Source organism: Erinaceus europaeus, chromosome X (genome assembly GCF_950295315.1).
Source record: "Erinaceus europaeus chromosome X, mEriEur2.1, whole genome shotgun sequence".
In the NCBI taxonomy this organism is placed as follows: domain Eukaryota; kingdom Metazoa; phylum Chordata; class Mammalia; order Eulipotyphla; family Erinaceidae; genus Erinaceus; species Erinaceus europaeus.
In genome coordinates, this window is record NC_080185.1 from 86,431,104 (window position 1) to 86,446,535 (window position 15,432).

The following is a 15,432-nucleotide window of genomic DNA, read 5'->3' on the forward strand; positions in this document are numbered from 1 at the left end:
AAAAAATGGCGACTAATCCCTAGCACTGCAAAAACGGTATCATCTGTTTTCCATCTACACCATGCCTCGGCCTCGCGTGAGCTTAATGTGCAGCTTGGCGATACGAGAATCCGGCATGAAGCCCAGCCAGTCTATCTTGGCATTACTCTCGATCGCACCCTGTCATTTCACGAACATCTCATAAAAACTGCAGCAAAGGTGGGCGCGAGGAATCACATCATTGCAAGACTGGCCAGCTCCTCATGGGGCGCGAGCGCTTCCACACTACGATCATCCTCTCTGGCATTATGCTATTCCACTGCAGAATACTGTGCCCCAGTATGGTTCCGTAGCCCCCATGTCCACTTGGTCGATTCCAAATTATATTCCTCCATGAGGATAATTTCTGGAACCATCCATTCCACCCCGGTTCCATGGCTGCCAGTTCTTAACAACATCACCCCGCCAGATATTCGTCGGGATGCGGCATCATCTAAGTTCATTTCCCACGTCTACGCTCGACCAGACCTGCCAATATACGCGGATATCTTCGCCCACCCTGTCCAACGCTTGACGTCTCGTCACCCAATCTGGTCCCCTACGCCTACACTGAACTTCTTTGTTCCAGTCTCTTGGAAGCAGAGTTGGCAGTCATTTGAGGTAAAGAACAAACACCTCATCACAGACCCCTGCTAGCGTCAACCTGGCTTTGACCTAGCACATTATGATTGGGCCCTCCTCAGTCACTATCGAATAGGCCATGGCCGGAGCGCCACTATGTTCCATCGCTCGGGAGCCAGAGATGACCCGAACTGCCCCTGCGGCTACAGACAGACTATGACCCACATAGTCAACGACTGCCACCTCTCCAGATTCAAAGGAGGTCTCAAAACTTAACTTAACTCATAACTATCCTTCTGTAAAAATACAGATGCAGGCGCCAGGCAGTGGTGCACCTGGTTAAGTGCTCACATTACATTGTGCAAGGACCCAAGTTCAAGCCCCCAAGGTCCCTCACCTGCAGGGGCGAAGCTTCATGAGTGGTGAAGCAGGACTGCAGGTGTCTCTCTCCCTTTCTATCTACCCCACACCCTCTCAGTTTCTATCCAATAATAAATAAATAAATAAAAATAAAGCTTTAAAAAATGCAGATGCAAACACAAACATATTCATTCTCACACCCACATTCTGTCCCAATCATTTATGCACACATATAAGAGCTATCCTTCAGACACAGGACAAGTCTCACTCACATTCTACAGGTCCAGGTGTTCCCCTACTCTGAGCTCTTATGCTAAGATTTAAAATCCAGTATATTATACAAACTCACTACTGCAAATCTGCCCCAGCATAAATACATATGTGCATAATGCAGACATGCTCCCACACATATGTACATTGCCCAGGCTCACTGAGGCAGACAGGTGTGTAGAGCAATGCAGACACATGCATGAATACCTACATAGGCATCGATGCTTATAAACGGGAACACAAGCCCTCGGATACATACACATACGCTCACACACCAGGTACACTCATCTTAGTACTTGACTATATAGGCACAAACCCTGCTCGTGCACACACAAACACACACCTGCATCACTGCATATAAACCTGGATAGTGGGTAGCAACCTTCTTACATTTGCGTAGACTCACAATACACTTACACTTTGACCACTATATATTTGTTTAACTATCTGATTAAAAACACACATGCAGGGCCAGGTGGTGGTACACCTGGTTAAGCGTACATGTTATAATGTGCAAGGACCTGGGTTCAAGCCTCCGGTCCCCATCTGCAGGGGGAAAAACTCACAAGTGGTGAAGCGGGGCTGTAGGTGTCTCTCTGTCTCTATCCCTTTCCACCTCCCCTTGCCTTTCAACTTCTGGCAGCCTCTATCCAATAAATAAATAAAGATAATAAAATTAAATAATAATACTCTTAAAATTAAAAAAAAACATAGGTATAGCATCTGGGTAAATAGCTTCAATTGGTAGATCACTGGACTTGTATACCTGAGGCTTCCGAATCCACCCCTGGCACTACTTGTATCAGAGTGGTGCTTTGACTTGTGTTTTTCTCTCTCACTCTCTGTCTCATGTGAAACACTCTCCCGTAAAATAAACCCTTAAAGATTTCTTTTTCTAGCCCCCTGCTCTCCACCTGCAGGGGCATCGCTTCACTGGTGGCAAAGCAGTTCTACAGGTATCTAACTTTCTCTCCTCCTCTCTGTCTTCCTCTCCTCTCTCCAATTCTCCCTGTCCTAGCTAACGACGACAATAATAACTACAACAACAATAAAAAACAACAAGGGCAACAAAAGGGAAAATAAATAAACATTAAAAAATTTTAAAGATTTCTTTTATAAAAAAGCACACATGGACATAGAAACACAGAGAGATGCTCATATATGACAATGTACCAACAACGCAGTTAACCATGCACTCACATTGAGCACACACATTACAGTGCAGGGCCCAGGTTCCAGGCCCTGGTCCCCGCCTGTGGGGGAAAGCCTTGCAGGTGGTGAAACAGTGTTGCAGATGTCTCTCTGACTCCATCTCTATCTCCCCTACCTTTTCAATTTCTTTTTTTTTCATTCTTTTTATAAGTTGTTATCTATGACCACCTGTGGCCAGTAGTTTTGTATTTTTTTAAAAGATTTCATTTATTTATGAGAAAGACAGGAGGAGAGAGAAAGAACCAGACATCACTCTGCACATGTGCTGCCGGGGATAGAAATCAGGACCTCATGCTTGAGAGTCCAAAGCTTTATCACTGTGCTACCTCCTGGACCACCCCTTTCAATTTTTGGCTGTCTCTATCCAATATATAAATAAAGATAACTAAAAAAAAACCAGTGCACTCACATTACTACAGATGTGAGCACACTCATATATATACCTTGATGTGTGTGCAGTGGAAATGTACATACAAGGCTAGACTTTATTTGTCATTTTCCTATACCCACTCTCCCTTTCTTATACACCTATGTTTTTAAAAGATTTATTTCTGAGAGTGAGAGAGAGGAAGAGAGAGAGAGAGAGAGATTCCAGTGCACTGTTCAGCATGGCTTATGATGGTGCTGGGGATTGAACTGGACCTCTTGGGCCTCAGACATGCAAGTCCAGTGCTCTAGCACTGAACTATCTTCCCAGGGGCCCACTGTATAAACACATGTGAGACACATGTAATTACAAACCCACTTTTTAAAATCCTTTTACAGTTATCTAATAGGTAAATTAAAAAGATAGATTTAACTTTGCTATATCAAGAAAAATGGATTAACAATTTATATTTTCAATATTTGATCTGAACTGTATTTGAAAGCTTATATTCTTTGCACTCCATTATTTGCTAAAAAGTTTTGTTAAAGTGTGAATGTGTAAGACTAGTCACTGTGCACAAAAGCATCCCTATATTCCTCTGGTTATTCAAGTGGCTCTTTCAAGACTTGGTCCAAAATTTGTGCAGTTCTTGATGCTACTGTAGATTCTTGATTTCCACAGGTTCCTGTTATATCATAGCTTTCAGATGGATGGTGCTTCCAAAAGACATTTACTCCCACTCCAAAAATCTCCAGAAATTACACTATAGTACCATAAAATAGGAATGAATAATACCTCAAGCTTTAAGAGAACGTTCATACCTTCTAGCCTTGGAAAACAGTGGATACTTAGCTGGGATCTAGGGAGATAGAATAATGGTTATGCAAAAAGACTTTCATGCCTGAGGCTCCAAGGTCCTAGGTTCAATCCAAGGCACTGCCATAAGCTAAAGCTGAGTAATGCTCTAGTTAAAAACAAAAATGAAATTAAATTTAAAAAACTGAGGCTACTTAGTTAAGCCGGGGTTATCAGTACTGCTGATTTAGTAACTGACGAATTCAAATAAAGTACCTTTTAAAGATTAAATAGCACATACAAAACACTGTTTCCCTACCCCATGTGATCTTTCTTGTCATAGTGGGTACAAAGTTGCTATCCTGGTGCACTAATTAGAAAAAAAAATTAGCCCACCTGCATGTTAGCTGTAGGGTTCAGGAAAAAAATTACTAGTCACGGGCCTCTTGGAATATACCTAAAATAGACTTCTTAGCTTCTTCCAAAATGGAGACCCAAATCTCACCTGCTATATTCTTACCTTCAGGTTCCTGATTATTAAGCAGATTGTTCTGCTTTATATCTTAATGCTTTTCAGCCATCAAGTTGCAGATGTTACCATGATGTCAACCTGACTTCTTTGGGCAGACAATCTTACCAATGTGTCCTGGAACCCCCCCCTCTCCAGAGCCCTGCCCCACTAGGGAAAGACAGAAACAGGCTGAGAGTATGGATCAACCTGCCAGTGCCCATGTCCAGCAGAGAAACAATTACAGAAACCAGACCTTCCACCTTCTGCACCTCATAATGATCCTGGGTCCATACTCCGAGAGGAATAAAGAATAGGGAACTTTCCAATGGAGGGGATGGGATGCGGAACCCTTGTGGTGGAAACTTTGGAATTGTACCCCTCTTATCCAATAGACTTGTCAATCATAATTAAATCAGTTAAAAAAAGAAAAAGAAAAAGAAAAAAAACTGGAAACAAACAGTTTCTTTGAAAAATTTTGGGAACTTAATACTTCCCTCAAATAAAGCAAACTGCTTTCTGGTATCAGCTACATCTTTTCTGATTTTCCCCCAAGAAACTGTAAGTAGCATTTTATTGTATTAATTTTTATTTTTATTTTATTTATTTTTTTGAAATGACTTTACTTTTTTCTTTTTAATTTTTATTTATGAAAAAGGAAACACTGACAAAAGCCATAGGATAAGAGGGGTACAACACCACACAATTCCCATCATCAGAACTATGTATCCCATCCCCTCTCCTGATAGCTTTCCTATTCTTTACCCCTCTGGGAGTATGGATCCAGGGTCATTATGGGGTGCAGAAGGTGGAAGGTCTGGCTTCTGTAACTGCTTCCCCACTGAACATGGACGTTGACAGGTCGATCCATACTCCCAGCCTGTCTCTCTCTTTCCCTAGTGGGGCGGGACTCTGGGGAAGTGGGGCTCCAGAACACATTGGTGAGTTCGTCTGCCCAGGTAAGTCCGGTTGGCATCATGTTAGCATCTGGAACCTGGTGGCTGAAAAAAGAGTTAGCATATAAAGCCAAACAAATTGTTGAACCTAAAAGCTGGAATAGTTCAGATGATGAGATGGGTGTCTCTGTTTTGTAGATAGTTAGTAGTCCTATTTTAGTTATATTCCAAAGGGCCCATGACTATACTACTTTTTTTTCCTGAGCCTGACATCTGATATGCAGGTGCATCCAAGTTATTGTCTGGGGAGATGATGTCATGGCTGGAAAAAGAACCAGAAAGCTGGATAAGGGAAGAGAGTAGTTCCCAAATATGGGAAAGGTGTATAAATATTGTTGACTGTAAACCCCATAGATTTGATGTGATCTGGGGCCCATATTCAGCTTAGGAGCCTATATGACCTCTGCATCCCTGTAGATTTGAGCTCACATTCTGTGGTCATAAGTTGGAACGTTCCAAGCTGCTCCAATTTCAGAACCCTTCTTCCTGAGGTGGAACATAGAGTATCTTGTCCAGCTTCCCTTCGGAGAATGGAACATTCTCTGCTGTTGTTGACCCATGTTGAGGGCAAGGTCCTAAGGGGTCTGTTGTGTTGTTCCTGATATAGATGACCAGTAACAATGGAGAGAGGGATTTGTTTGATATCTAGGCCCATCATTTCTGTTTGGGAATCTCAGGACTCCCTGAGTAGGGCCCCAGCTGATGGGGTGGCCTGATAGCCACTAAGGAGTCATCATTAAAGTATGCCAGTCTCTTGCCCTTATTCAGCATTTGCAGTCTCTGCTTTGATAAGGTTATCTTTGGAGTGACTGAGGGAAGTGTAATAGTTTTTATTTTATTTTCATTTATTTATTATTGGATAGAAGTTAAGGTGGGAGATAGAGGCAGGGAAAGACAGAGAGACACCTGCAGCCCTGCTTCACCACTTGTGAAGCTTTTCCCCTGCATGTGAGGATCAGGAACTTGAAATCAGGTCCTCGTACACTGCAATGTGTGCACTTAACCAGGTGCACCACCGCCTGGCCCCTGTATGTAGCATTTTATCATCCTTTGAAATAAAGACTTCTTTCTACTTGTCTTCAGCTGCTCTCTGAACCAATTTGCTAAATGGTAAAGTTTAATGAAGTCCATTCAGGAAAGTGGAAGAACATGAATCTTCATTTCTTTTCTCCTCTCCACTTGGTTTAGGTACTCCACTGTCCACTTGCTTGTACATGCCCCTAAAGCAACCTCTCCCAACACAACATTTTCTCCATGGGTAAAATATATTGAATTGCTCCTGTGAAACACCATGGAAACAGGGCAATGGGAGGTGGACTACAGACCCACCTTTATGTACACATTCTCACATACAGATGAGATCTGCTCATTCTCTCATACATAGACATGGGAATAGATAATGTGGCAGTATGAACATAGAAACTATCCCATTCATACTTGAGATGGACATATACTGTTCGTTACATACATGCAGATGTAATAATTATAGTACTAGCTGACACAGAGGACTGTCACATTTTGTGCCGGAGACTGTCTGAAGCAGTTCTCAGATGTTAACTCATCCAACTCTCAACCTATTAAACTAGGGAGTATTGTTATCCCCCTACTGACAAATATAAGAGATTGGGACTTATATTGAAAAATATAAGGGGTTGGGTTAGGTGATATACTAGAAGCCACATAGATAATAAGTGGCAAAACTAGGATTCAAATCTAAAGCCTAGCACCAGAGACTTTGTAGATGGAACTCACCTCCTACACACACATACACAGACACCACTTTACCAAAGCATACACACACACACACACACACACACACACACACACACACACACACACACCATGTACTGACATGCTTGAGTAAAAATAGGCTTACACCTATACACAAACTTGACTGTATTCACATTTGCAGACACTCTAGCAAAGGTGCATATACTCTAAGGGGAAAAAAATATGCATTCAATCACACATGCCACCTAGACATGCCCACACCACCAGCCACAGGGAATCAGATATACCACCTCACACGAACTAGATATATCCACATTCACACAAAGATACACCCACATTCTTGGATACATTTCTCATTCAAATAGACCCAAACACTCTCGCTTACACACACTATCCTGATACGCAGCCCCCCTAGATACGCTCACACATGTCCCACACAGATTCACCTGTTCTCTTCCATAGACCTCCCAGATAATCCTATCTCTCCTATACCTTCTACCTAGAGAAAACCTACATACCCTATTTAGATATATCCATTCTCACATGCCCTTAACCTACATATGGGCACATTCTTTTTTATTGTTTTATTGGGGGAAATAATGATTTGCAAGACAATTGCTGTCACTTGAACAGAATTTCTCATCATTCCACAATGGGTGTCTGCATACACCATTCCAACCACCAAGTTAGATCCTCTTCCAGCATAGTGAACTGGGTCCCCAAACACCCACTCAACCCTCTTTCCTATCCCCCAGTTCTTGACCTTGTTTCTGCAGACCATGCACAGTCCAGGTTTCACCCTAAATTTTTTTGTCTACAAACACATTCTTCTAAAAATATTTATTTATTCATTGGATAGATACAGAGAAAAATTTAGAGGGAAGGGGGATAGAGAGGGTGAAAAATAACTGAAACACCTGCAGATCTGTTTCACTGTTCTCAAGTGCTCCCCTCCCCTCTGCTGGTGGGGACTGGGGGGTTGAACCAGGTCCTTTCACACTGTAATATGCTCTCAACAGGATGCACTACTGCCCTGCTCCTACAAACACATTCTTAAATACACCACTCAGATACTCCCACTTTTACACATAGTACTCAATTCTAATTCAGTCACACTCTTGGAGACATCTCATATAAAAACACCCATTCTGCAGCCTGGGAGGTGGAACAGTGGATAAAGTGCTGTACTTTCAGGCATGAGGTCTTCAATTTGATTCCTAGCATCACAAATGTCAAAGTGGTGCTCTGGTCCCTTTCTCTTCACCCTCCCCCTCTTCCTCTTCCTCCTCCTCCTAATAAATAAGTGAAATAAAATAAATACACCCATCTTCACTCACACACTTCAAATACACCCTATACTCAGGGGCACCCCACCCAGATAGAGCAACATTTACACAGAACTCTAGTTCAAAACACCCACTCTCTCACAATATTCAGATACATTCAGATTCATGTGCACCCCAAACTCGGAGTTTTCATACCCAACCCAGGCATGTCTCTGACACACAGCATCAGGATCACACACAGCATCAGTCACAGATATGCACACACCAAAGATAATATACTCAAACACACCCTGCCCAAGTACTTACACTCACAAATTAAAAAAAAAATTAAAAAGCGGGAGTCGGGCGGTAGCGCAGTGGATTAAGTACACGTGGCGCAAAGCACAAGGACAGGCTTAAGGATCCCGGTACGAGCCCCCCGGCTCCCCACCTGCCTGGGAAGTTGTTTCACAGGCAGTGAAGCAGGTCTACAGGTGTCTATCTTTCTCTCCCCTTCTCTGTCGTCCCCTCCTCTCTCCATTTCTCTCTGTCCAATCTAACAATGGCAACAACAATAATAACTACAACAACAATGAAAACAAGAGCAACAAAAGAGAAAAATAAATATTTTTTAAAAAGCACATATACACATACCCGCCTATACCTGGTCCAGAGACACCCACTCACATGGAAATTTTTTTTTAACTTTTTTATGGTGCCAGGGATTTCGATATATATGATGTCACTATTCATTATTCCTACGGTTATTATTTTTTCATTCTTTTCAGATAAAGAAACAAGGTGGTGGTGGTGCGAGGGAGATACCAGAACACTGAGCTTTCCCTGGTATAATGGGACTTCCAGGTGGTGCTGGAGCTTTTACCCAGGTTGTGCTTTTTTTCTACCCTTCCCCAAATCTTATCAATATATAACCACAGTTTCTCATCTCTCTTTTCTCTATCACACACACAGTCCCACCCAGATGCACCCACTTCTCATACCATCTGAAATCAACCCATAGTGATCACTGAAATACAATGAATTCCCCCACATCATCATCACCTAGATATACTCCACTACCATCTAGATACATGTATATGCACTATACATCCCACTCAGTTAAACTCAAACTCGTGCCCCATCCAGTACAACTATACACTTCTCCCACTAGATACACTCATGCTTTCACACCCTGTCACACTCAGAAACACCTACATTTTCTTCACACATACACATAATTGTTAATTCTCTCTTCCTCTTAACCAGCATCGTCTGGCATATCCACACTTCACACACAATGCAGATGCGCCCATGCTTTCTTTTATTACACGTGTATACTATTCACGTTCACAGATATCCCACAGCTATATACACACTCTCTCACACATACCCTCACTAAGAAGTGTCCAAATGTTCTCTTACACACACACACACAAACACACACACACACACACACACACACACACACACACACACACCCTGATATACCCACACATTTCCATTGCCTAGATATACTTGTGCTGTCACCCACCTACACAGACACAAGTCATCATCATAGCCACACTGGAATGTCCCCTACTCTAACACACACATCCTCACTCTACCCGGACACACCCACACATTCTTACATACACAACCCAGATATATCTGGACCATCAAACATATATACCATTCAAATACCTCCTCAGTCTCTTGTACCATCCAGGTAAAACATACTCATATACATCCTCACAGTACTCCCACCCAACCATATTCAAACTTTCACATCTTTCTCCACCCAAAAAGAGCAGTGCTATCACACTGCCTAGAAAATGCATCATTTACATACACCCACACTCACATTCACCCCTCTCAAGTACACCCAAATATCTCAAATACACATTCTACCCAGAAGATACCCATGCTCTCTCCTACATACACAGTCCAGATTCTTTTTCTTCTCTTTTTCCTTTTGCTCTTCTTCTCCCCCTGCCCTCAACAAATGTGCCACTGTGGCACATTCACTTGACATAATGTCTATGAAGGACATTCACTCACAAAACAGATATAAACATATGCTCACAAACAGGCAGAATCTGTATCACACCCAACAACACAATGGACAAACATTATACAAAGAGATGTATCCCTACATGTTGACCCACACACATGCAGATGTGATCACATAAGCATCTGCATATAAACTCACATTAACACCCAGATGTACATGTTTGCCAATGAGATGATGTAATCATATACAGGCATTCTAACACACATGTAGTTGTATACACACAATTGGGCATGCATATCAATGAGAATCTTCATATGCACAGAGACTTGTATACACACCATTCCTTCCTATATGTACACAATCAGACATGGGAACACAAATGAATTTACAAAACACACATAGTCAACATTATATATACATACCATGTATGTCCACCTATATGTGAAGCTACGAAAACAAAAGTAGATTTACCTACAGTACTAAACAGACCTAGACACAAAGGTTTGTTCACACACATGCACATATGGAAGAATATTCACATAGTCTCACACACTTGTACATCTGCATAAGAACTGATAATACTCATCACAGACATACATATACAAAGATATCCTCTCTCACATATACTAAAACACACTTATAGAACTAGCATGGCACAGAATATATATATGTATATATGTATATATGTAGCATGACACAGAATATATATGTATATATATACATATATATATTTCTACATTTTCCCCAGAACAAACAATGGTATATAAATACAAACACAAATAATTAGAACTGTACAAACTGGTACATCCATAATCTATATATTCATACAGACACACACACACACATATATCAAATGTACACTCCACCAGTTGTTCACACATATTAGCATATACACATAGTTATTCAGAATTATTCACATTCATATCCAGAAATTCACACAAAAAACATGCAATAAGTGCAACTAAATATGATAAGCTATAACTACTCATGCATACTACAACCAGACAGGAACTCACACATAACAGTGTCCCCACACACATATTAGACATGCATACAAAAACATACATTCTCATATACACACAGCCTTGTGTATGTGTATCTGACCTACATGCATAATATATACACATAGGCATATCCACAAAATATACTTTCACGGAAAAAACATGTATTTTCACACTATTCCCTACCTATGCAGCTAATTCTCCATATACTAACTAGTATGACCATCTACACTAACTTTCACTAATGAGATGTGGACTGATTGGTCTGAAGACCAAGCATATACAGAGAGACATACACATCATTGAAAATCCTAGATAATCTACATGCACATTCACACACAGGCATATTCATACATATACAAGACAGACACATCCTCATATGCATACCCTCCTATACATGCATGGACACATGCACATATGCCCTTACAAACTCCATTTAGATGCACATGTATTCATATGGACATATGGACACACAATATACACAACCAGGCATTCAGTGATTGCATATCCAGGTATTCTGATACCTTCCTTTAAATTCTTACATATACTGTATGTATGCAAGACCTGGATGCCCACAGGTAAATTGATACCACATGTACACATGATTAGAAATTCAACCAGTATATTGTCTCAAAGAAAGAAATCCTCACTCAGTCTCAGGATCAAACATGCCAAAGTGCTCATTCAGACAGACATGCAAAGTCATACTCACTGTCCTGTACTCACACAAGTCTATCCAGATACCCACACATTCTCAGTCATCATCATGTGGTCTGCTTATATACAGACTCACACACAACCATAATGCTCATGTACATACACACACACACACATACACACACACACACACACACACACACACACACAGTCTCCATATACATATATATTCAGGCCCACCTGCTTCTGAATCACAGGTGGGGTCCTCTCCCTTCTGCACCAAATGCTTCTTCAGAAAAGTGTACTCTATATCCCAAAGACCTGCTCCTCCCTGCTTCCATAGAAAGGGTCTTCTGTGCTTTTTTCCCCGTCTTTTCCTCCTCCTTCTCTGGCCTTGAGGATCCTCCTCCAGTTACCAAGCCTTCACTGTTCTTCACCAACTCTCCATACCCAGACACCAGTCAGTGGACTCCATTCTCCCCCCACTCCAGGCCCCTGGGACCCATCCCCCACAGGTCTGGCTGCTGCAGGGGCCACACCCCAGTTCTACCTGAAGCCTTGCCATCTCAAAGCTTCGGTCTTGTCTCCAGGTCCTGCTAAACACTGACCACAAAGCAAACTCTTGCCAAGTCTCCCCTCAACAGTGAGACGCATACATCAACAGGGCCAGGAATGCTGCAGGCTGCCAGCCAGGTCTCTGCTTGCTCATAGGGGCTCAAGTCTCTGTGGTGTGTGTGTGTGTGTGTGTGTGTGTGTGTGTGTGTGTGTGTGTGTGTGTGTGTACTGGAAGCACACACAGACACACACAGACACACACTCACGGCAAGTGCAGGGAAAGGAGCCTGGAGTGGGTGGAGGCATGAGGCTTTGTGCACAGCCATCACTTATCACTCTATACAAACAAGGAGTAACAATACAGCACTGCTCCTGTCTCCCTTCCACTATCTAGCCCCCCTAATTGTTTACCTGTTGTCCTTCTTTGATCTTATTGGAGACCCTGGAGAAGGGGTCGGTTGCTCCTCAATAATCAATTAACAATAGTAATCATGAATAACTAGCACCAATAAGGACCATGAGCTTGGCTGACATTGCTTCAAGACCATATCCTTTATTTACCATGCACCAACTCATTGAGTCACTACAGATCCCCATCATGGAGGGATTACCAGTCTACTAGCCATATGAGAAAACCAAGGTTTATAAACGGCACCCTTTCACCCAAGTTGCAAAGCTAGTAGTTGGGGGAAGTGTCCTTTGAGAAGCCATGTTCATGTGCCTGCCTTCTGGATATAAAGACTGTGTGACACAAGTCACTGTGCACAGGCCATATTATTTGGGGTAGGGAGGGTCCCAAATACAGCCATGGGCAACTAAAATAGACACAAACAGTGTTATGGTGAAGGATGTGGGGTCCCTGCAGGTTGTTGTGTGACAACCACGAGGCAGCCTAAGGCCTGGGGGGGGTGCTCCCTGTCTTCTCACTTTCCTTTTAGCCCCCACAGTGGCTTCCTTTCCCTAGCTGGGAATCAGCAACATCTTTAGTAGTGAGTGAGCAAAAGTCTATGATACCTGTGGGGAGAGACAGAAGAAGGGAGGAAGGAAGGAAGGGCGGGAAGGAGGAAGAGAGGAAATGAAGAAGCAAAGAAAAAATAGAGTGGGGAGCGGTCTTGGGCTGGGAGCAGCTTATCTGTCATGTCTACCCACCTGCCTGCTCTCTCTCTCTCTCTCTCTCTCTCTCTCTCATACACACACACACACACACACACACACACACACACGCCAAGGAACCTGGAGGAGAGTGGAGGAGGAGGGAAAGGAAGCCAGCCGCTGCAGGGTGCAGGCTGGGGAGCATGCCTTCCACTGCCGGCACACAAGGGAAGATTAACAGAGACTCGTGTCCAAATGTGACCACAACGGCAAACACAGACCCTGGTTTGGGAAACAGGTGGTGGTTCCCTTTCTCATGGGACATTTGGGGTTGGAGAAGATGAGGAGAGTGAGGGGACTCTTAAGCTTGGGTGCCCAAGTAGCCCTTGTGATGGAGCAGAGAGACTAACAAGAGTCTGAGAGAGACAGACAGCATGGCAGTGGGTAAGACACTGAACTACTTGTGGGGAGACGGAATAGAAACCCCAGACCCCATCCTTGGTGGAGGCATGCTGACTACTTACCTGAGCTCCTTCAGCAGCGTTGTCTTGGAATCCAGGGAGGGAGCTCAAGTGGCTTCCCCAGAATTACAGCCTGGGCAACACTGTGGGATCCTCGATGATGGTCTGCCAGTGATACTTCTGCTTCTGTTGCTGTGGACCCAGCTGGACTGATCTAAATCGCTAGCATCAGGGGAACCAGGCACCATAGGGGTGCACTGGCCAGGCTAGGGGTGTTAGGGAACACCAGTAGGCAGCACCGAGACTTAGGGTGCCCAGCTAGCTGGCAGGTGGGGGTCCTGACAGGTGCTTTTCCCACTCCTCACTCCCACCTCCATCTTCAAGCCACCGCCAAGCTGAGAGCAGGGCCAGTGCTGGCCCCTGGTATCTGTCTGCCTGCCTGGCTGCCGGTCCCCAGCCCCCACCCCCCACCCCAAGCCCAGTCTGCCTGCTGGCCGCCGCCTTTTGTCCTCAGAAGACACAGTCCCCACGGGGCCTCAGCCAAGCCTCTAGCAGATGCTCAGAGTCCGGGGCTCCTCCCTGGGAGCACTCCGGCCACGGCCTGGGAGAGCCCCAGATTTGGGGGGGTGCTCACCCCGTTCCCCAGGCCTGGCAGTGAAGGGAAAGAGGTGCTGGTCCACAGTCTGAGGCAGCAGCAGAGGTGGTGTTGAGGAGGGGATGGACGCCAGAAAGAGGGGGTGGGGTAGAGGGAGAGAGAGAGAGGCAGGCCTGATAGCTGTGTCCCAGGTTTTAGATCCGGGTTGAGGAGGGTGGCTCAGAACATCTGAGAGGGGTCCTGCTGCAAAATGGGGGCTCCATGGGCTTGCCGGAAGCACCCTTCTGGCCTGGGAACCATCCCAGTTCGCCCAATTCCGGATCCCAAGATGCTGGAGACACTCTGCCTGGATGGGGCCTCAGCTGGGAGCTCGGGATCCTAAATTGGACCCCATCAGACCTGTCTGTCCCCCCTCTCCTAGATTTGCACGATCCCTGCCTCAGGGACGGGCGGAGGAGGGAGGGAGGCAAGGAAGGAGCGGGAGGGAAGAAGGAAGATTGAGCAGGCTGGGAGACTCCCAGCCATCAGCCCGGTCCTCCTTGGGGGCGGGGCGGTGGGGGGGTTGGCAAGGCGGGGAGCTAAAGACTGACTGGCTGGCTGGGTGGGGATGCTGGTGTGGCAGCTGAGCTGCCAGGACAATAGCTGGGCAGGCAAGTCAGTCTCTGGCCTTTCAGAGATGCTTGAGAGAGGCAAGCGTGGAAGAGAGGAAAGGTGCCAAGAGTCTACTCAGAGAGCAACTCACCTGGGCTACAAGTGCAGAGGAGTCAGGGACTAGAGTTGGGGGCAGGGTGTCTGGAGGGGCTGTTGGGCAGGAAAGTTCTGTAAAAGTTTCTCAAAAGCTTTGCAATGGGAGGGATGCTCTGAGAGAGAGTTAACTTCTCAGGAAGGAGGCTCAATGGTCATTTTCCTGCAAGGACTGGGGATGTGGTGGGGATGCATTGCCCAGTACTGAGCAGCTCTCAGAGGATACACGCAACCCCTACTATGTGCACAGGTAAACATTCATGTTCTAGGACA

The 15,432-nt window shown here is 44.4% G+C and overlaps 1 protein-coding gene across 7 annotated transcripts in view; it reads right to left on the minus strand.

The window, feature by feature from the left end:
- Nucleotides 1-14,859, minus strand: part of GPR173 (G protein-coupled receptor 173) — a 43,743-nt gene extending 28,884 nt beyond the window's left edge. For 2 of the 7 annotated variants that reach the window (XR_009547640.1, XR_009547637.1), the window contains exon 1: nt 13,884-14,859. The gene's annotated coding sequence lies outside the window, so the exon portion shown is untranslated. Of the gene's footprint in view, nt 1-13,879 lie in introns of all 7 variants that reach the window. The other 5 variants (XR_009547639.1, XR_009547638.1, XM_007530853.3 and 2 more) reach the window with 3 other exon arrangements.
- Nucleotides 14,860-15,432: the final 573 nt, after the last annotated feature.